This window comes from Mauremys mutica, chromosome 3 (genome assembly GCF_020497125.1).
Source record: "Mauremys mutica isolate MM-2020 ecotype Southern chromosome 3, ASM2049712v1, whole genome shotgun sequence".
NCBI classification, from domain to species: Eukaryota; Metazoa; Chordata; order Testudines; family Geoemydidae; genus Mauremys; species Mauremys mutica.
The window spans coordinates 119,312,143-119,334,034 of NC_059074.1; the positions used below are offsets into that span (position 1 = coordinate 119,312,143).

The 21,892-nt window shown below is 43.9% G+C and overlaps 1 protein-coding gene across 1 annotated transcript in view; it reads left to right on the forward strand.

Annotated features, from left to right (window-relative positions):
• TULP4 (TUB like protein 4) overlaps nucleotides 1–21,892 on the forward strand; it is a 238,322-nt gene that overhangs the window by 13,370 nt on the left and 203,060 nt on the right. The window lies entirely within an intron of this gene.

Below are 21,892 nucleotides of genomic sequence, written 5' to 3' on the forward strand. Positions count from 1 at the left end.
AAATAACGCCCTTTATTATATTTCTCCATTCTTTCCATGTTAAGGAGATGAAATGTGCTGTAGAAGTAAAATAAGCATGGAGTTGATTATTGTATACTGGGACAAATTTTGCTCTGTTACCCAGCATAAATCCCAGTACTTTCCAAAGAGTTATTTCAGATTTACGCCAGTTTTATTGAGAGTAGAATTTGGCCTGCTTATTATAAATATTTTTTTATTATAAAACAAATTAGTATGTAGAGTGACAGACTAGATTAGAGTAGTGTATAGTCAGATTACTAAAGTCTCCATGATATAAATAGCACATCCAGTTAAGCCATGGCATAATGTAACACAGCTCCCTTAGACAACTAGGCTATTAAACTATGGATATGTCTACACTACAAAATTAGGTCGATTTTTATAAACCGATTTTATACAGTTGATTTTATATGTCCACACTAAGTGCATTAAGTTGGCGGAGTGCATCCTCACTACCATGGCTAGCATTGCCTTACAGAGTGGTGCACTGTGGGTAACTATCCCACAGTTCCCGCAGTCTCCACTGCCCATTGGAATTCTGGGTTAAGTGTCCAATGCCTGATGGGGCAAAAACATTGTCGTGGGTGGTTTTGGGTACATGTCGTCAGGCCTCCCTCCCTCCCTCCCTCTGTGAAAGCAACGGCATACAATTAATTCTCGCCTTTTTTCCTGGGTTACCCGTGCAGATGCCATACCACGGCAAGCATAGAGCCTGCTCAGCTCACCGTCACCATACGTCTCCTGGGTGCTGCTGGCAGACGCAGTACAGCATTGCTACACAGCAGCAGCTCCTTGCCTTCGCGGCAGATGGTGCAGTAGGACTGATAGCCGTTGTATGTCTCCTGGGTGCTCCTGGCAGACCTTGGTGAGGTCGATCAGGGGCACCTGGACAGATGGCTATCCTCCTCCTAGAGCACCAAATGGCAGCCAGAGACTCAAAGAAGAGAATGACCTGAAGTTTCATCTCATGGAGATTCAGTCCTGCCTGGAATATCATGCGAACTGGAGGCTTCTGCCTCAGGCTGCTCTCCCAGCTGGCAGCACCACGCGGTTGCGCCTACCCCTTGCTCCCATGGCTCAAGAAGCCTGGACAGTAGTAAGGAGCAGTTCAACTATAGGCTGAGCAAGTGCAGAATGGTGGTAGAATGTGCCTTTGGACGTTTAAAAGCTCTCTGGCGATGTTTGCTATCTAGGTCAGACCTCAGCGCAACCAACATTCCCATTGTTATTGCTGCTTGCTGTGTGCTCTGTAATATCTGTGAGAGTAAGGGGGAGACGTTTATGGCGGGGTGGGAGGTTGAGGCATATCGCCTGGTGTCCGATTTTGAGCAGCCAGACACCAGGGCGATTAAAAGAGCACAACGCTGCGCATCAGAGAGGCTTTGAAAACCAGTTTCATGACTGGCGAGGCTACGATGTGACAGTTGTGTGTGTTTCTCTTTGATGCAAACCCACCCCCTTTGTTGATTTTAATTCCCCGTAAGTCAATCACCCTCCCCCCTTGAAAATAAAGTAACTATTGTTTTGAAACCATGCATTCTTTCTTTATTAATTAAAAAAAAATGAGATAATGGACAAGGTAGTCCAAGTGGGGTGGGGGAGGAGGGAAGGACAAGGCCACATTGCTTATTGTAGCCACTCTAAAAATCAAACTGTTTGAATAACAGCCTTCTGTTGCTTTGGCCATCCTCTGGAGTGGAGTGGTTGGGTTCCCGGAGCCTCCCTTGCCCCCCGCGTTCTTGGGCGTCTGGGTGAGAAGGCTTTGAAACATGGAGAGGAGGGTAGGTGGTTATACAGTGGATGCAGTGGGGGTCTGTGCTCTTGTTGGATTTCCTGCAGCCCCAACAGACGCTTCATCATGTCTGTTTGCTCCCCCAACAGACGTTTCATCATATCCGTTTGCTCTCCCATTAGCCTCAGCATCATGTTCTGCCTCTGCTCTTTGCACTTACTTAATTCTTTCCTGGCCTCTTCCACTGAATGCTTCCATGCATTAAGCTGTGCCCTATCAGTGCGGGTGGACTGCATGAGCTTGGAAAACATCTCATTGCGAGTGTGTGTTTCTCACCTTGTAATCTTTGATAACGTCAGGGACGAGATGATAGAGGGGAGCGTAGAAACATTCTACGCACTATGATTCTGGGGGGACTGAATGGTCACCTGTGCTGCTGAGTTAGTCACGCTGACCAAACAGAAAATGAAATTCAAACATTCCCGGGGCTTTTCTTGTGTACCTGGTTAGCGCATCGGAGCTCAAAGTGCTGTCCAGAGCAGTAACAATGAAGCACTCTGGGATAGCTCCTGGAGGCCAATACCGTCGATTTGTGTCCACACTACTCCAAATTCGACCCAGCAAGGTTGATTTTAGCGCCAGTCCCCTCGCCGAGGATGAGTACAGAAATCGATTTTAAGAGTCCTTTAAGTCGACGGAATGAGGTTGGTTGTGTGGACGCATTCATATTAAAATTGACCTAACGTGGCTAAATTCGACCTAACCCCGTAGAGTAGACCAGGGCTATATGTTCTAAAGCAGGGGTCCCCAACCTTTTTAGGTCCAGGGACCGGTTTCGTTTGCCGGACCCTCCGCAGGCGTGCCTGCGGGAGGTCCAGCTGAGCCGCGGGACGAGCGCTCCCTCCGCAGTCGTGCCTGCGGGAGGTCCACCGGCTCCAGTGGAGCTTCCGCAGGCATGCCTGCGGAAGCTCCAGCTGAGCCCCAGGAGCAGCGGACCTCCCGCAGGCACGACTGCGGAGGGAGCGCTCGTCCCGCGGCTCAGCTGGACCTCCCGCAGGCATGCCTGCGGAAGCTCCACTGGGTCGGTTCGCGGCCCGGTTTCTAAGAGGCCGCGGACCGGTACCGGGCCGCGGACCGGGGGTTGGGGACCCCTGTTCTAAAGAATCAAATTTCTGCTGATTAAATAGTTCCAAATTTGGCTTTGTTACAATAATATTTATTCTTATCTGTATTACAGTAGTGGCTTGAGGCGCCATTGTATCAAGCAGTATAACAGTTCTTGTTTATAGAGAGAGACAGGGTGGCTGAGGTAATATCTTCTATTGGACCAACTTCTGTTGGTGAGAGAGACAAGCTTTTGAGCATACACAGAGCTCTTTTCCAGGTTTGGGAAAGGCACTCAGGCCAGGTCTACACTAAAAAGTAGGGTTGACCCAGTCATGTCAGTCAGGGTTGTGAAAAATCCACACACCGGAGCGATGTTGTCGTTAAGCCAACCTAACCTCTGGTGTAGACAACTGCCTCTTGGAGAGGTGGATTAGCTACAGTAATGGGAGAACCTTTCCTGTCGTAATGAGTGTCTACACTGAAGTGCTACAGCAGTACAGTTGCGCTCTGCTGCTGTAGCCATTTAAGTGTAGACATAATCTCAGTGTCACAGCTAAACACAAGGTGTAACAGATTGTTTAGCATGAGTAGTTAATGCGTATTGTAAGTGACCATTCAAGATGAAGTGGCCAGTTAGCACTTCTGCAGTTATGTGACAAAAGAGGAAGGTTAGTGGGTTGCTGCTTGTTGTAATAAGCCAAAAATCTAGTTTATATAGTCAGTGACTTGTGTATTAGAGTCTCTGTACTGCCAATTTGAGATGTGATTTATCTATTTTTATTTTGTCAATGCATGTATTCCCATTGCTTCCCTTTAGCTCTTTTAGACTAGAAGTTTCCATCATTGTTAATCTTCCTATAACTTTGATACTTAATATTTAATGTGACAATAGATAAAATCTTCACATATTACTAAAGAAAAAAAATTAAAAATCTGATCAAAGCCAGTTAATGTGGCACTTTCTTGTATTAGAAAAATTAACTGTGTAAATAAGCAATATACAAATAGATTGAAAATGGACAGCTGTTGAAAGGGTTAAGTTAAATAAGTCTGTACTACAGAGAAATAAACTAATGATGAATTAAATGAATATGTCTATCTGGGGACTTCAAGTAGTTCTGATATGGAGTTTCAAAGAATGATGGATTTATTATACAGTTAATGCTCTCCTCCCCTTATGGACGTTATGGAGTACACTATACAAAACATTGGAGTACCACTCCCATTCATTTCTCCAGAGTGAGAATGGCCACCAGGAACAGTTCAGTTAAATGACACTAATATAACAAGAACTCACCAGCTATTTTGGCTTAAGGACAGAAGGTGTGATCAGGAAACACAGAGGGTGTGTGTGCACGGTATTCAGCTCTCCAATGAAACAATAAGAGAGAAGCAGCTGGAGACAAAAAGTAGAACAGCAATTGATAATAGGGATTGTGTAAAACCAGCCACCCCATCCATCCCTTTTCCCTAAACTTTTCTCTGCAAAACAAACGTTTATGTTGTGTTGTAGTAGTGTCTAGGGGCCAGAGCCTTATTGTGCTAGGTGCTATACAAACATGTAACAAAAAGATGATCCCTGTTCCTAAGGGCTTCCAATCTCTGTTGAATATTTCAACACCTTCCCTTGTTCTTCTGGCTGATGATTTTGCCTCTCATTCCTTTACTTCCTCCCACCCCATTCCCACTCTCATTTGTTCTCACCGTCTTAGCGTGTGCTTCCTCCTAGCTCCCCCATGTTCTGCCTTTGTTATTCCTCTTTTTCATCGTCTTGTTCTCTCCTGCTCCTTACCCATGTGCTTTTTGCTAAGCACAAAGTGAGGGAGTGTTGAGAAGAACACAACACTTGTGCTTATTCCATGTGCTTTAATGCTATTGGCAGCATGTTGTGTTGTGGCAAAAGCACAGAAGGGTCACATTAAAATCAGTAGTGAGGTGTGGCATTAGACATGGGCATCAGCCTGCAATACTGAAAGAATAAGGTTTTTCTTTCCTTTTTTTGGTAATACCTGTATTTTAGCTTGTTCAGCAGGTATATTAAGAAAGAAGAATTTATCTTTTGTAATATTGATGGCTGTATGTGCATTTTCCAGTATTATTTTTTCTAACATCAGGAAAGAATAGTACTACTTTTCCCATCTTTACTGCTTTAAAGATGCATAATAATAGTTCAGTCAAAACTAGAGACTGTAAGTGCACTCAAGGTGAAGATTACCACCATACAGTAGTAGCCTTTTGCCATCTCAGTGGTGACATTTTATATCAAGATAGTTCTTTCTAGTGAGGCTTTTATATTGAAGCATCTTGAAAAGTGCAAATAAATTAAGAAGCAAATATCTCCTTTCTGAAAATTGTAAGATATAGATTTTAATAGCTGTTTTAAAAAAATTCAAACTCCAGGACATCCAAAAACTGAAGTGTCTTGGTCAAAGTATTTGTATCAAAGCCCTGCCTCCTCTATATGGGTGACTTTTTAAGGCTACTTATAGCTTATAGAAATCAACATTTCCTAACAGATACCATAGAATCATAGAATAGCAGGGTTGGAAGGGACCTCAGGAGGTCATCTAGTCCAACCCCCTGCTCAAAGCAGGACCAATCCCCAACTAAATCATCCCAGCCAGGGCTGTGTCAAGCCTGACCTTAAAAACCTCTAAGGAAGGAGATTCCACCACCTCCCTAGGTAACGCATTTCAGTGCTTCACCACCCAACCTAAACCTCCCCCACTGCAACTTGAGACCATTACTCCTTGTTCTGTCATCTGGTACCACTGAGAACAATCTAGATCCATCCTCTTTGGCGCCCCCTTTAGGTAGTCGAAAGCAGCTATCAAATCCCTCCTCATTCTTCTCTTCTGTAGACTAAACAATCCCAGTTCCCTCAGCCTCTCCTCATAAGTCATGTTCTCCAGCCCCCTAATCATTTTTGTTGCCCTCCGCTAGACTCTTCCCAATTTTTCCACATCCTTCTTGTAGTATGGGGCCCAAAACTGGACACAGTATTCCAGATGAGGCCTCACCAATGCCGAATAGAGGGGAATGATGTCCCTTGATCTGCTGGCAATGCCCCATCTTATACAGCCCAAGATGCTGTTAGCCTTCTTGGCAACAAGGACACACTGTAGACTCATATCCAGCTTTTCGTCCACTGTAACCGCTAAGTCCTTTTCTGCAGAATTGCTGCCTAGCCATTCGGTCCCCATGCAGCGGTATGGGAGAGAACAGTTGTTTCCTATTCTGTATGCCAGGGAAAATGGAGGCACTCTGGTATTTCAGGTACTACTGTATAAGAACAGTGGGCAAACATATTTTTAATGGTGAACTGCATTTACTGTTGCTGGGACTTATTCAATTAGATGTCTTGCTAAATCAGTCTGCAGGAATCTAATACTTGTATATTAGGCTTTAATGTTAATTCCCTCCCACCTCCCGCAAAGATACAATGCTTTATTATTACTGGATTTTCAACTGCATTTATACATCGAAAAGAAAAAACCCTACTTCTTAAAATGGGATTGATTCCCATTTATAGGATAATTGAGTTATGAACATCACTGTTTGTATTTATAAACTTTGACTTAAATCCAAAAAGTTGACCAAGTAAAAAGCTCAGGGGGAGAGAAGGACTTTGGTCCAGCAGCTTTAGAAATATAGCAACCACTCTTCCATGTAAAATACAGAGATTGCTCATTTTTCTTAGAGTGCTATCGGAGTTGTAATAGAGATGAGATTTCATCTTGAAGAATGACCAAGGTATGGTTGTTTATCTCTGTGTTGATAGTGTACTTCATCCTTAAAATGGCACTAGGGAGTCTTGTGGCCTAGTCTAGATCCTGGATGTTGTGATTAAATAATAAATCAATTTAATGGATTTAAGAGGATTTTTTCCATACCTTGAACTTTGGAGTCTATGCAGTTATAAAAACATCTGCTTCTAAACTTTGCTGAACCTAAGGTGAATTGTTAAATGTTTTACTTTAAAAACAAAACAACTCCCACCCCACCAAAACAAACCACACCCAAGTGATTGGCAAAGGAAAGAAGGGGGGAGATTTTGTCTGTGTGAGAGAGAGAGAGATGGGGTTTTGGTTTTGTTCATTTTATAATGTGCAAAGCAGGCCTCAAATGTGAAGGTTGAAAGGTTTCCCCCCCTCACTTTTTTTTTTTTTTTAAAGTATTAGAAATTTAGGTTCTGTCAATGTAAAGGACACTTCTGTACTCATGGCCTAATCGCCGCACTATACAATAAGCATCATGAAGCCACTCTGAATGGGGTATAGAAAGTTTCATTCGAAACATCAGTTTTAGAACATTATAACTACATATGGAGCACTCCCAGTCCTTTTGATACACTCAGATATTGCTAGATCTGGAACCTAAAAGCTCCATACTGGAAAATCAAATAGAGTTGATTCATTTTTTCTTCCTACCTTTCTAGTTTAGTGTGGTTGACTTGTCATGCCGCTGCTCGCTTCCCCAGGATCTGATATGGTGTTGTCCAGCTCTTTGCTTCTTCTTTTCTGTGTTCTGGATTCTTCTAGGACCAAGTTCTCATCTGGTTGTCCTTCTGTGACACTAGGCCATGGTCATCTGAACCCAGCCAGGTTAAGGCAAATTTCTTTCATTGCTTGTCCGATTGGAGGACGATGACTCCTGTAGCCTTCTTCATGATAGGATGGCTAAACTTGGCAATAACGAGAGTCTGCAAATCCATGGATATCAGCTTTATATCTGCAGACCATTTTTGTGGATCGGATGTGGATACAAATTTTTTTATCTGCACAGGGCTCCAACAATAACCTCTCCAAATAAATTTCCCAAGTCACACTAAACAAGTTACTGAACTCCATTTTTGTTCGCTTATGGCCTGATCCAAAGCCCGCTGAAGTCAATGGAAAGACTCCCCTTTACCTCAGTGGGGGTTTGGATCATATCCCAGGTAGAAGGGAAGAATAATACCCTCCTCTACAGGAATTGCAGTGTGAAATTCTATGGCCTTTTTTTGTGCAGAATGTCAGATAAATTATCATAACTGTTGTCCATTCTGGCCGTAAAAGCCTATGAAGCAAGAATAGCCTTACAAATCTTTTTACCGGAGGAGTATAACTACTACAAAGAAAGGCAAAATTACTGCAGCACCTTGTGTATGCAAATAAGAAAAGTTTTAATTACTTTTCTCCAATAGGAGGCATTACAAAAAAGTGTTAATAATGGGTCTTATTCCCCTCATATCTACCCTTTTCCCCAAAAAGACACTATGGGCTACTGGAGAATTGGTAGGATTATGACAACAGCGATGCCATGAAATGCCTGAGCAATTGAGAGAGATTCTGCAGCCACATTCTCCAAATACTCCACTGGTACTGAGCATGCTCTAGCCTCAGTTCCGCTGTGTGGCCAGAGTGCATGTACTATTTCCATGGAGTAACAGAGTAGGCTGCAGGGGCTGAGAAGGACTTTACCCACAATTGCCCCTCGCTTGACCTAGAAGCCACTATGGTGCTAGGCACTGGAACTGAGAACAAGGCGGCTGTCTTCTGTACTCTCAGTGCTTCTGATGCTGGTGCTACAGCAACCTGGAGGACGCTAAGTGATTGTAATACAGAGGGATGGGGAGAGGGGAAGCGATGCAGGATAAGAGGGAGGGAGGAGGAATAAGAGCCAGGAAGAGGGGGAGGTACAGGTGCAAGGGCAGGAGCCAGGGGAAGGATAGGAGTCAGGGAGGGCAGGAGCAGGATTCAGGCAGAAGTAGAGGATGGACAGGAATGTGAGGTATAGCAGCAAGGGAGCGGATAGGGACAGGAACTGCCTGGGATCAGGGGAAGGCACAGGGAGAGGAGCTGTGGTGGGGATGTGTACAGGGAGAGGCTGGAGCTTGTATAACCACTAGAGAACAGTTCTCTACGGGACCTGGAATTGAACCCATTGTTTCTGAGTCTCGATGTTCCTTTGATGTCTGTCAAATAGCTGTGAAATCCACTGGCAGTGTGTCACTCCCCCCCTCCCCCTTGTGAATGGTCTGTATAGAAAATGGCAGTACTGCCCCCAGTTTCCCTGTTAGGTCAAGTGGTAGAGCGACTGTATGGTTGATTTAGAGCCATGGTTCTCAGCCTTTCTAGATGACTGTATCCCTTTCAGGAGTCTGATTTGTCTTGCGTACCCCCAAGTTTTACCTCACTTAAAAACTACAACTTCAGCGTCCTTAGCATGCTTGCATGCACCAGTAATTACATAAAATGCATGTCTAATACAGTGCGTGTATGCACGTTATGTTATCATATAGTCTATAGAGCAGTATAAACAAGTCGTATGAAATTTTAGTTTGTACTGGCTTCGCTAGTGCATTTTATGTAGCCTGTTGTAAAACTAGGCAAATATCTAGATGAGTTGACATACCCCCTGGAAGACCTTTGTGTACCCCCAGGGGTACGCATACCCCTGGTTGAGAACCATTGATCTCAGCCCTGCTAATGATTTATGTGGTGGTCAGCATGTTCCACATGATAGGATTTTTTTTTTTGCCATTTCAAGTTTTTAAAAACATAAGAAATTTCATTAAAACAGCCACATTAAAAGAATATTAAGGCTGCAAGTCGAGCACACAAAACATTAGGAAATGCCAGAATTAAGGTTGCTCATGCAATCTTCATTTGGTGCTTCTGTGCATATTCATGATTAATTAGATGATCACAGATTTTCCACAGGACCCAAGCCTCATGTAGTGCACACACAAGCTGGTGCTGAGGGAATGATTCAGGGTTGTGTAGTGAAAGAGGCTGTTGTCTGTTGGATCCCTGACTCATTTGTTACAGAAGTTTGTAGATGTGTAGTGAATTATACAGGGGATTGTAGGAAGAGAAAGGATAGTCTCATGGTTAAATAAACTGAATGCTGGCCTGTATTGGATTCTGTCCTGGCCTCTGCCATAGTTCCTATGTGATGCTAGGCAAGTCACTTAAGCCAAATTTTTCACAGGTAGTTAGGGTGTGTAATAATTAAGCCACGGCACCTCACAAAGGTGTTAGGAAGATAAATTCATTAATGTTTGTGAAACACTCAGATACTGTAGTTATGTGCTGGTAACCTTAATTCTGGTGTTTCCTAACTTTCGAGTGTTTCAAAAGTCTTAATTTTCTTTTAATATAGGTTTCTGGTTGTTATACAGTATAAAGAGGGAGGAAGCACTAACCTTTTTCTCTTTTACAAGTATCAGAGGAGTAGCCATGTTAGTCTGGATCTGTAAAAGCAGCAATGAGTCCTATGGCACCTTATAGACTAACAGATGTACTGAAGCATGAGCTTTCGTGGGTGAATACCCACTTCGTCGGATGGGTATTCACCCACGAAAGCTCATGCTCCAATACATCTGTTAGTCTATAAGGTGCCACAGGACACTCTTTTACAAGTCACCTTTAAAACAAAATTTTTAAATTTGTTTTTAAGAAATGTTGCTCATCTCTTTCAGGGTTTGATTATGTGAAATGTACAGTTCCTCATGCCCAACAAAGCAACATTTCTATGGTCTGCATCTAAAACTAATGTGTGTTGGGACAGTACTTGGATTGGGCAATATCATCTCCTTTAAAAGATATGGCCTCAGATGTTTGGTTCTCATGGGGATAAAAGAGCTCCATGGACTGCTGAGTTGTGTTTTATATGTGAGCTTATTGTGGTTGTGTCACTGTTTGACAGTTAGTGTCTGACTTGTTTTAAAAACTCTAGCCAAAAAAGCAGCATAAAGTCAGCTGTCTAGAAAACTTCTAATAATGCAAATCACACTCTAGTGATATAAAATAAACTCTCAGCAGAGGTATTATATAAATTGACTATACTGTTGTTTGTAGTCAGGGAGATATCTGTCCTTACTTCACCCCGTTGCACCTAAGTTTTGAAGGGCTCTCACAAAATTATATAATTTTCTTATATGCTGCACTGATTGAGAGAGTTAAGGTTAAGAGCTGTGCTGCTGTAGCGCTTGCAGTGTAGATGTAGCCTTATAAGTAATTATTTTGATCATGCCGAAGAAGGAATAGAATCCAGCTTTTCTTTTCTCGGCTGTGTTGGCTGTGCAGCTAACAGGTGTGTAAAAGCGATAAAAGCTTACATCTGTCACTAATGTTGGTAGTGGTGACTCTGAATACACACAGGGAGCAGATCTATTGAGCAAGAAGTTATTCCTTTTTATATGGCGGACTTTCAGGGTAGAACTGCACTTTAAGGGCTCGTCTATATGTAAAATGCTGCAATGGTGCCGCTGGGCCACAGTAGCACTTCTCTGAAGATGCTACTTATGCCAACAGGATGGGTTCTCCCGTTGGCATAGATAATCCTCCACCTCGAGACACCATAGCTAGGTTGATGAGAGAATTCTCCAGTCGACCTAGCATTGTCTACGCCAGGAGTGAAAAATCCACATTCCTGAGTGATGCACTGAAAGCGACTTAATTTCCATGGCTTTAAGGCTATGTCTATGCTACAAAATGATGTCTATTTAACTTACGTCAGCATACAACCATCACAGTTATTAAATCGCTTGTGTGTGCGCACACTTGGCTCCCTGTGTTGGTGGTGCATGTCCTCACTGGGAACATTGTGGGATGGCGTCTGGGAGCCGGTAACAATCAATTAAAGTAATGCTGTGTGTACATTGACACTGTGTTGACCTAATCACATTGACTGTGACTCTACGCTGCTTGGGGGGCGGTGGGCGATGTTATTACATCGGTGTAGAGAAGCACTTATGTCGGCAGGAGCCAAATTTAGGTGCAGACACTTCCTCAGCTAGGTTGGCGCAAAACAGCTTACGTTGGCCTAACTCTGTAGTGTAGACCAGGCCTAAGTCTCTTATTAAATTCTTTTATACTGAATTGTGTTATCCCTTTGTACCACTCTGGCAGTGTGAAAGTGGTTGTAAGTGTAATTTAAATCCACTTAAAGGCTGTGTACAGTGCCAGATAAGTTTAAAGGGGCCTTTGTCTTTGTTACTGCTGTGCTGGACAATGCTGACTTCTGTGTTCCTGAGATTTTTTTTTTTTAAAAAGGCTGTTTAGCATGAGTGTCAGCTCTATTTCACAGTGCTGTGGCTCTTGTTCTCTAAGTAACATCTTTCTGTCAAGAGCGCTCTAGCTAAAGCTTGTCAGGAGACCGGGATTTTTCCAGCAGAATTTGACAAGGGAAAAAATCTTCAAAATTCTCCCATGGAAGAAATCTGATTTTTCTGTGCAGCATTTGGAAATGAAGTGAAAAATTTAATTTAAATGTCCACTTCAGACAAAACAACAAATTTCCATTTTGATTTGAGGATTTGGAGGCACCCCCTCTTTCCTTCTCCTGACCCCCAGGAGGGAAAAGTTTTCTAAAATCAAAAGAAAGTGAATGGGGAAATTTAACTTTTTTTTTTAAGTGAAAAGGTTTGAAGATTTTCTTTTAAATATATAGGGCATGTCTACACTACAAACTTAAGTTGACCTATATTAGTAATTACTGCAGCGTTTCATGTCTACAGTAACCTCCTTCTGTCGGTGGTGCACATTTGGGAGTGCTTCCACCAACCTAAGAGGGGCAGTGTGGGGGGCTAAGAACCCAGCTGCCCCTGGGCTCTCTGCTCCCCACTCTCTGTCGGGAGCACAGCTTCCTGCTCTGCATTGGGAGTCTGGCAGCTGCCCAGTCTCCCAGTGGAGAGCTCTGTGCCCAGACCCCGGGTGGCTGTTGGGCTCCCAGTGGGGAGCCCCCCCACCTGCCCCAGGGTGACAGCCTGATCTGTGAGCCGGGCTTCCTTGTCAATTTCACGGCTCCAGTGCGGTGAAATTGACAAGAACGACAGCCAACAGCTGATGTAAGTAACCCGCAGTGTGTACACAGACGCTGCGTTGCCCTAACTACACCAACGTAAACCCCATGCCTGTCATGGAGGTGGAGTTGTTATGTTGATATAGTAGGGCACTTACATTGGCGGGAGCAAGGCTGTAGTGTGGACACTGACACTATAAGGTCAACGTAAACTGCTTTCTGTCAGCCTAATTCTGTAGGATAGACTAAGCCTTAGAAAGTCAGAGTAGGCAGTTTCACTCATTTCTTTAAACAACTTTTTTCATACTTTCAGTTACAAAAATAAAAAAGCGGGCTCTCTCCCCCTTTCTCACTTATTCGACTCCCTCACCCCCATTTTCCTTGTTGGGAAAGGAAGAAAGAAACCTCAAAAACACCCAAACCAAAATGGAAAACTGAATTTTTTTGGTTTCAAAAAACTTAAATAACAATGGTCATTGAAATGATCAATAAAAATTTTAGGTCAAAATTAAAAGTTTTTTTGTTTGAAATGTCATTTTAATACACAGTTTTCCATTTTGATTTTTCCATTCAGAAAATAAAAAAATATTGATGAAAATCACTTTTTCTGTGGATAATATTTCCACAAACCCACATTTTCCTCTAGGAAATCTTTTCATCCCTCTCTAGCCACATCTATAAATCTACAGCAGTTTGGCGGAGGACAGTGCACTGATCAATCTTCTGTTTGAGGGGTTAGCGGAGATATAGTAACTCTGAATTTTAGCAACTGTTTTCAAAATCCTCTTGCCAACTCCTTCCTACCAGTGAAAGTTGTAATGATCTGTATAGCCTTTGTGAAGCAGATCAGGCATTTGTACCACCTTTCCAATAAGACGCTGATGATGGCAGTATGCATCAATCTAGACCAGTGGTTCTCAACCTATTTAACATTGTGGGCTGCAAATTCAGCTCTCTGTCTTATGTGGGCTGCATTCACACAGTATATATACTACCTGTACATCTACAAAAAAATCAAGTTTAGTATTTGTTATATGACAGCAATACAACTCAAATTGATGTAGTACTTTTCATTTCAACACTGGCAAATGTCTAAAGCATTTTAAATTAGCAAAATAAGTCAAAACATTAACTATTAAAATTAATTAATTTACTGTAAGGGTGTCAGGGCATGGTGTATTGCCACCCTCATTTCCGTGCTGCTGCTGGTGGCATGGCTGGGCTGAGGGCCTGGAGAGCACGGCTGTGGAGCCTGCCTGCACAGATGGGGAGCCCTGCCTGGTGTGGGGTGCCCCCCAGCCAGGGACTGCCCCCAAGCACTCAGCACCCCAGCCAGGGACTGTAGCCTGTGCACCCAAACCCCACACGCAGGGAATGACTTCCCTGCCCCCAACATAGAGAGACAGAGTGCCCTGTCCAGGGCAGAACGGCTGTCCCAGGGACTACCTCCTCCAGCATCCAGTTCCCCACCCAGGGGCAGCCCCCCAGCAACTGTCCTCCAGCCACCCCAAGGACTGCTTGTCGACACTCAAATCCCCCATCCAAGGACTGCCCCCAGCCACCAGTCTCCCCACCTAGAGTCTCTCCCCAATGCACCGGCTGCACCCCCCTCCCTGCGGCCCCAGCCCACTGCATTCTCCCCCCCACCCATTGATCTCCTGCCTCAGCTGCATGTAGTTCAGTCCTGCAACCCACCCGGCGTGCTTGCCGCTGTTGTCTGACTGCTGGGGAGCCTGCTTCAGTCAGGGTCACTGGACCCTCAGTCCTGCGGGGCCAGGGGTGCCGGACACCCTGGCCTCCTGCTGATGCTGCTGGGCCCCGATCTTGCTGGGGGGTCTGAGACTGCTGGGCCTAATCCTGTGCTTCCCCATTTTTTTACACCGCCCTCTTCTCCCTCCCCGACAGCTCTGCAGCTGGGGCAGGTGCCCCTCCCGCCCCATCCTAGTTGGGGCCCTGAGGATGTCACAGGGGCTGTGTGCTGAGTGGGCCGTGGGTTGAAAACCACTGATTTTAGACCTACTTAGTAGGCTCATCGCCATGTTTTGATAAGTGTGGTATGACTGTCTAGCTAGTGTGCTTTGTAAAGGCCATGTGGATGGCGGAGACCCGAATACACTTATGGCTCTTCATCACCTTTTGGTGATGATGGGCTAATGTTACATAATGCAATTGCAAGAGCCAAAGTAGTGATATAATGGCGGTGCTCAAGGTAACATTTAAAACAGTGCAGTCTAGCAATGAAGCAGCTGCTCTTGAAACACAACTGCAGGAGACCTTTCATTTGTCACCCCGATCCAGCTGTACGTTGTCATCAACCAGGGATCCCAGTGGGAACAAGCTGAATACAAGCTGCAGGACACAGAGGTATTGAGAAGAGATCTACCAATCACAGGGATATCACGCAGCTGTTAAATATTGCATGTATGTGACAGACTTGTACAAATAGCAGGCTACACTTCTTCGAATATTAATTTATTTATGATTGCTTTCTTTTATTATATAGCTTATTTGTAGAGCACTCCAGAGTCCATTCAGATGAAAGGCACTATATAATGGTACCTTTGGATGTTTACTTCTTGTCTGGGTCTGTTCGTTCATTTATCAGTGAAATGGTATATTATAACAGCTCCATCCTGCCTATGCATCATGTGATACCATTAGAATGTCTCTCAATATTTATTTTAGCTCATTTATAAGGTCACTATTGTGATGTGTCTATGAGCAGAATAAAAAACAAATGCAAAACATTAAAACCAAATCCCTGCCTTAAACAGCCAAATAAAATACACAGCCAGACAAGAGTTAAAAAAAAAAAATATTGGCACAAAAACAAGCTCAATAGACCTCGTACAAACCACCCACAAAGAGACCAGTTCCCAACCAGCAGAGAAATAAAAAAAAACATGCATAGCAGATATAAAACTGCAGGGTGGGGACCCAAAAATAGTTTAAAATAGGTCATTGGAAATAAACAAGATTTGTAGTAAAGACCGAGAAGAAGAAATAGAGGAGTACATAGTGAAACGTTACACAAAAATAAATTACTGCCCATGGGAAGAAGGCAGTTTACAAAGTTAGGCCCTGATCCCACAATTGATTAGGCGTGGGCAGAGTGCTGTGCCTGTACAGAACCCTGTTGACATCAGTGTAACTGAACAGGACTCATAGTCAGCCTGGGAAAGAACAGAGGCAGAATTGGAGACTTCCAGAACTCAGACTGTGGGATCAGGGCCTTAGGACCCAATTCAGGATGGCACTTAAGCATGTGCTTTGTTAATGCTTTGCTGAATTGGGGCCTAAGATTGTGGTGCTGGTTTGTTGTTTTTTTTGTTTGGATGGATTTTTTTTAAAAGACCCATCCTATAGAGATTTCATTATTTTCCCAGCCTCGGTACTTGTCTTTCCTTTTCAAAAAATCCTTTTATGTCTGCCAGGTTCCTATTGGAAAAGTCAAGGTGAGTGCAAATGCTCACCCAGAACACTGTCTTTTAATAGGAAACTTCTCCCCCAAATGGGTGTAGGCTATTACGCTGATTTCAGTTGAATGATGATATGTTCTGGTTTATAATCTGAGCCTAATTCTTTCACCTGTGTCTAGTTAGGTCCAGAAACAGGTTAAATTATTTAGCAGAAGGGAGGGAAGTGAGAAGCCTGCACAATGCACAATTTGGCATTTCTGATGGGATCCACCCACACTCCTAGCTCTGAACTTCCAAAACAAATGTGTATTAGTTTCAGTGGACATTATGCTGCTGTTTGATTGTACCATCTGGCAACCAACTTTTGGTTTCTGCTCTGCGTAGTTGCCATTTAATGGGATTCTTACTGTTGTTTTTTCCACTTGGCCTATTTAGGTTTTGTTTAATTGTTTTTTTGTTTTTTTTTAAATCTCCTTAGTACTGTAGGCTTTTCCCTGGGCCGAAAGTAACATTCCCTTTCTCTCTCCCCTCCCCCTGATCTCTTTCACAATGAGAATTGTTCTAATTTGCATCCACTTTACTTTTTTTCTTCCCTTGTCTGTTCCTTAATGGTGCCAGATTGATTGTCCTGGAGAGAGTGTTCTGTGGCTAATCAGAGGGGCACTAGGGGCAATGAAAACTCCCCCAGGTTGTTCCACTACTGTGCCTTCAGCTGGATCTATATAGGTGGTGTGTGCCAGTGTTTGTGTAAACATGCCTGGAGACTGCCAACACAAGTACCATGGCTTTGTCATTTGGGGTGTGTCTACACAGCAGAGAAAAACCCGCAGCTGGCCCATGCCAGCCAACTTCGGCTGCAAGGCTGATTCATTGATGGGCTTCTGGGCTCCTGATGAAGCCTGAGCTCTGGGACCCTCCCCCCCCCCCCATGTTTAGAATTTCTGTGTCGTTGACCTTCCTAGTATCTGCTGTGAGGGAATTTTTTTAACAGCATTGAACAGAAATTTTAACCTTTTTCATTGTTAATTTCCAGAATGAGAGAGAAGAGTGTTCCGTATACTCAGGTCTGGTTTCTCATCACCTGCCAGTATTGCTTAGAACCCTCACAGTCTTAAACCTCAAATGGGTCTCTGCCTATCTCTGTTTTTATGTCTGTGATCAGGCGAGCCTTAACTACACAAGCTACAAATCCCATATAGTTCTCACCAGTAGTTCAGTTTTACTTTTTGGCTTTCCAGACTCATTCCCATTGCTTGCCAATGGTCTCACACAAACAAGATTTCCATCTTGTTCCCCAGTGATGACATGCTGCAGAAAATCTCGGAAGGCTTCAGTTGATCCATGGTCTGAGGCAGTAGGTCTGGAGTTGCTCTGTTCCAGGAGGTCTGTAGTCTAGAAGCGGATCTGTGGGTTTAGCCTGCTCATTTTCTGTCTTTGCCCTTGAACATTTTTTCTGCTCACAACTGCAGCTCTATATTCCTAAAATGCTCTTGTGTCAGCATGATGACTTAATTGGGCATTTTTAAAAAGCCTAGCACCATACAATATGTATTTCCCCAAAAGTCTGGAACAGTCCTTAGGGAGCCTTTGTCCACTGGGTAAATTAAATATTTATTCAACACAGTGTTTCTCAGAGGAAAATACTGCAATTTCTCCCATTAAAAAAAACCAACTTCTTTCTTTGAGATAGGGCCTAAATGTATATTGATCCAAAATGGCATTGTCTTAGATTAGAAGATAACTGTGTTTTTAATATAACCTATCAGGAAAGACTTTTAAAAGTAAAAAAAAGTAGAGCTACTAATTGTGTTTAAAACAAAAAACCTGCAATAAGCCGCCAATATTAAGTCAGACAAAAACAAGGAAATTCTAAGTTAAGATTCTCTTTTGTTCAAGCTTGCAGGACTGTCCCATTGGTACCTGATGCCCCGTAGAGCCAACAAATAAAACAGATGAAAGTGGCAGCATGTTGGCTTGGCTTCTGTCAGGGCTCAAAAAGACAGAGACTCGGGGTGGTGGAAGGAATTGTAGTCGAGGTCACCTCTGCTCAAGGCAAGAGAGAAAGCAGGTTAAAAACTGAGGCGGGAAAGAAACCCAACGAGTGGTGTGAAGGGAAAGAAGAGACTTGAAAGGCAAGGCTAATGATCACAGCTTTTTGGGGACAGAGAGACAGAAATGGGACAGAATCTAACAGAAATACAAAGAAGGGTGAAAATTAAAGCTGAGGCAGGCACTGTTCTAATTCATTGGCAATGGTGTGTGACTCGTCTGAGGCCATGTCTACAGTGCTACTTATGTTGGCAAGAAAACATCCCCCACTGAGTGACATAAATTTCCCCAGCATAAGTGGTAGTGTGCACAGTGCTATGTCAGATTCTCCCACTGACATAGCTACCACCGCTTGTTGACGTGGTTTACTTGCGTCAATGGGAGAGCTCTCTCCCGTCAGCATAGAGCGGCTACAGAAGCGGTCTTCCAACGGCGCAGCTGCGTTAGTACAGCTGTGCTGCCATAAGTTCACTAGTGTAGACATGGCCTAAGACAAAGGTAATGTCCATAAGGTTATGCATCTCAAAAGCTCTGTCTAAATATTGGTTTTTCTCTAAAAAATTTCCACTATTGCTACTGCCAGTGCATCTCCATGACTGACAGCTGTGGTAAATGTGCTAGTGTCAACAGTGCACCAGCCACACAGTGGTTAAAATGCTGGTGGCTGCCAACACATTATGCACACTTACATCTCCCACTATGGAGGTGTAGGGGAAAAATATGAGAGTAGACAAGGCTAAAAGAATATATGTAACAGTTGCTCCCTGCCTCCCCACACCCCTCTCATCTCTGGTTGGCTCTTCTTGCACGAACAGAATTAAACCTAGAATTCTCCCCCCTTGAGGCCATCCATGTGAGCACTTCCAATGTCAGAATTCTAGTCGGTGTCTAGCTGGTAGTGGTCGCAAAGCAGGGGCAGGAAAAGCATAATGCAACAAGAAGGATAACACATGAACTGGGAAAAGATGACAGGCAGAAGGACAAATGTATTGGGAAGTAAAATAAAGTATCACAGGGAGAATCATCTAACTCAGGGGTCGGCAACCGGTGGCTCGCGGCTCGCCAGGGTAAGCACCCTGGCGGGCCGGCCCGGTTTGTTTATCTGCCGCGTCGGCAAGTTCGGCCGATCGCGGCTCCCACTGGCCGCGGTTCGCGGTCCCAGGCCAATGCGGGAGGCAGGAAGCGGCGCGAGCCGGGGGATGTTCTGGCCGCGGCTTCCTGCCTCCCGCATTGGCCTGGGACCGCGAACCACGGCCAGTGGGAGCCGCGATCGGCCGAACTTGCCGACGCGGCAGATAAACAAACTGGGCCGGCCCGCCAGGGTGCTTATCCTGGCGAGCCGCGAGCCACCGGTTGCCGACCCCTGATCTAACTCTTCACGCAGACAAAAGCCCACACATTTCCTTGATGTTTTAAGTTTCCTTACATGTTTGTTTTACATTGGAAGTTTGTATATGTTTGTTGGTTTGTGATAAACCAGAATCTACAATCTTCACTGATTTTAGGCAGTGTTGATATTCTTTCTTTAAAAGAAAGCCAAGGACGGGGAGGATATTCATGCTCAGGGAATCAGTAGTGGAGTATGGAACATGGCCCCCAATATGAATCCTCCTTCCCTATCCCACTTCCTATTTTTAAATCTCTGATACAATGACATCATTCACAGTATCCTCAGAATGGGAAATTAAGTATTTAAGGGCTGACAAGGACACTCACACTCACACACTCTCTCTCTTTCTTACTTCCTGGCCTGAATAGCTTACAAACTAAGTCTGACAAAACCACATTGGGAAATGCAGAAAATGGTGATTACAATAAAATATGTGCAAGTTAAGTTTGGGATGTTGAAATATAGAACCTCGTAATTCAATTTATTTGTGTGTGGAAGAAGTGGAGTTTTTGGCCAGAATAAAAAAAAAAACCCTATTGCAACTCTCCCTCCCTTACCGTGGCTGTATTGCCATGAGCAGAGCATTCTGAGCATCCTAGTGTGCTCTTTGGGATTATGTATCAGTGAGAACGGGTTACGTTCATCCCTACCATCCTGTCTGTGTGAATATTTCCAGTGTTTCTTCATGTTTTGGGATGCATAGAAGTCTCTTCATTCATTGGCAGTGAATCTCAGAAAATGCTGACTCTTGCACCCTTATCTAGCATTTGGATTATTATTTCCAAAAGAGGAACTAAGGTAAATTCAGTAATTTTGCACTGAAACATAATTTTTCCCCTCTAGTGGTGGTTGGGTGCCTTACTGTTTTGTCAAGTTATTTTTGGTATATTTGTTCTTATAATAGTTTTGTTTTCCTTATGACATTCGCTTTTTTCCCCTGATGTGGATTTTTATAGGCAGGCCAAGGTGTAGAAGTGGCTTGTAGGAAAATATTTTTGTCTCCTTTCCTAGAGGATTGCCTTTTTCAGGTCACATCACTGACAGATCCTGATGCAGGAAAGCTGTTGTCAGTTTGCTCAGATTATGGTCAGTGAACTAACCTGTTTTTTCTTTTGGTATCTTCAGGTGTTAGCATTCATAACGATTAAAAACAAATTCTCACTTAAGGAATGTTGGTCTGGATAGTACAAAACGTGCTGCCATCCCTCTAAATATTGTTTCTTCCCTAGGTTTGCTTTGGAGGGGATGTCCGCTCTTGTCATTAGTGATGGTATGAAAAATAAACTGTAAGAAGCGGCCCATTTGTTGGTAAATTTGAATAGACTCCACAGAATGTTCTGTTCCTGAGAGATCCGTAGTGACTGGCAGAGTCTCAGTCAACAGGATGAGTGACAACTGACAAAAGTTGAGACTGGCTTCACCTGGAACCCTCCCACTGCAATAAGCATCTGCCAGCCCAGTGCCCCACTCATATCCCTGGTTGTGCATGAGGAGGAGACCCTCTGCGTGTATATCTCCTCTTTGCCACGTTGAAAGGGCAGTCAGCTGCCTTGTGGCACCATTCCTGTCCCTGGACTCTACAGAAAGCTCTTTGCAGTGCGAAAGCTCCATGCAAGAGAAGAAGATGGGCAAAGATGTGGGAGGCTGTGGGCTGAGAGCTCTGTGCACATTGTGCCTGCTCCAACCCCATGTGGCGTCCACAGAGAAGCTAATGAAGTTTGAGACTAAATTTAACTTCTTCAGTGGAACCCACAGGTGGGGAAACAGGAGGAGGAGCAGCAGGCAGATGAGTCCACCAAGCCTTGCTCATGCTTTTGGAAATGTAACAGGGGCCCCCTTGCTGACAGCCATTGTTAGCAGTGATTCATTTTCCTGATGTACGCAGGGCCTAAGTGAAATAAGGAGTTTCTTATATTTTTAATTGATTCTAAAGAACGTTTTGAGCACAGTCTAGGGACAAAATCCCATGCCTCCTAAGAGGGCAGGTGTGATAAATGCTGGGAAGTGTGGGGCCTTATGGAAGAGAAGTAACAATGAAATTAGGAAGTGTAATTGGAGTTCTGCTTTTCCAGATCCAGTATTACTGGATCTTTTGTGTAGGAGGTGGTGGTACATGCCAGTACTCTGGATAAACTAGATAACCAGCCCCAGGGAAAATACATTCTAGTAGCCTGTACGCTGGAATTATAGGAGGAACTTTTAAATGGCGTTAAAGCTCTGTGGTGAAGCAGAACTTGCTTTTCAGTATGCTAGAAGGTCTGATTCTCCTCCATGGGTTTTGGAATTTGAGGGAGTTAATTGGAATAAGGTATTGTCCAGAACAGCAGGAGAATTTTGCTTATAGTGTGTCTATAGCATTTGTGCAAATCGTTTTAATTTTATTGG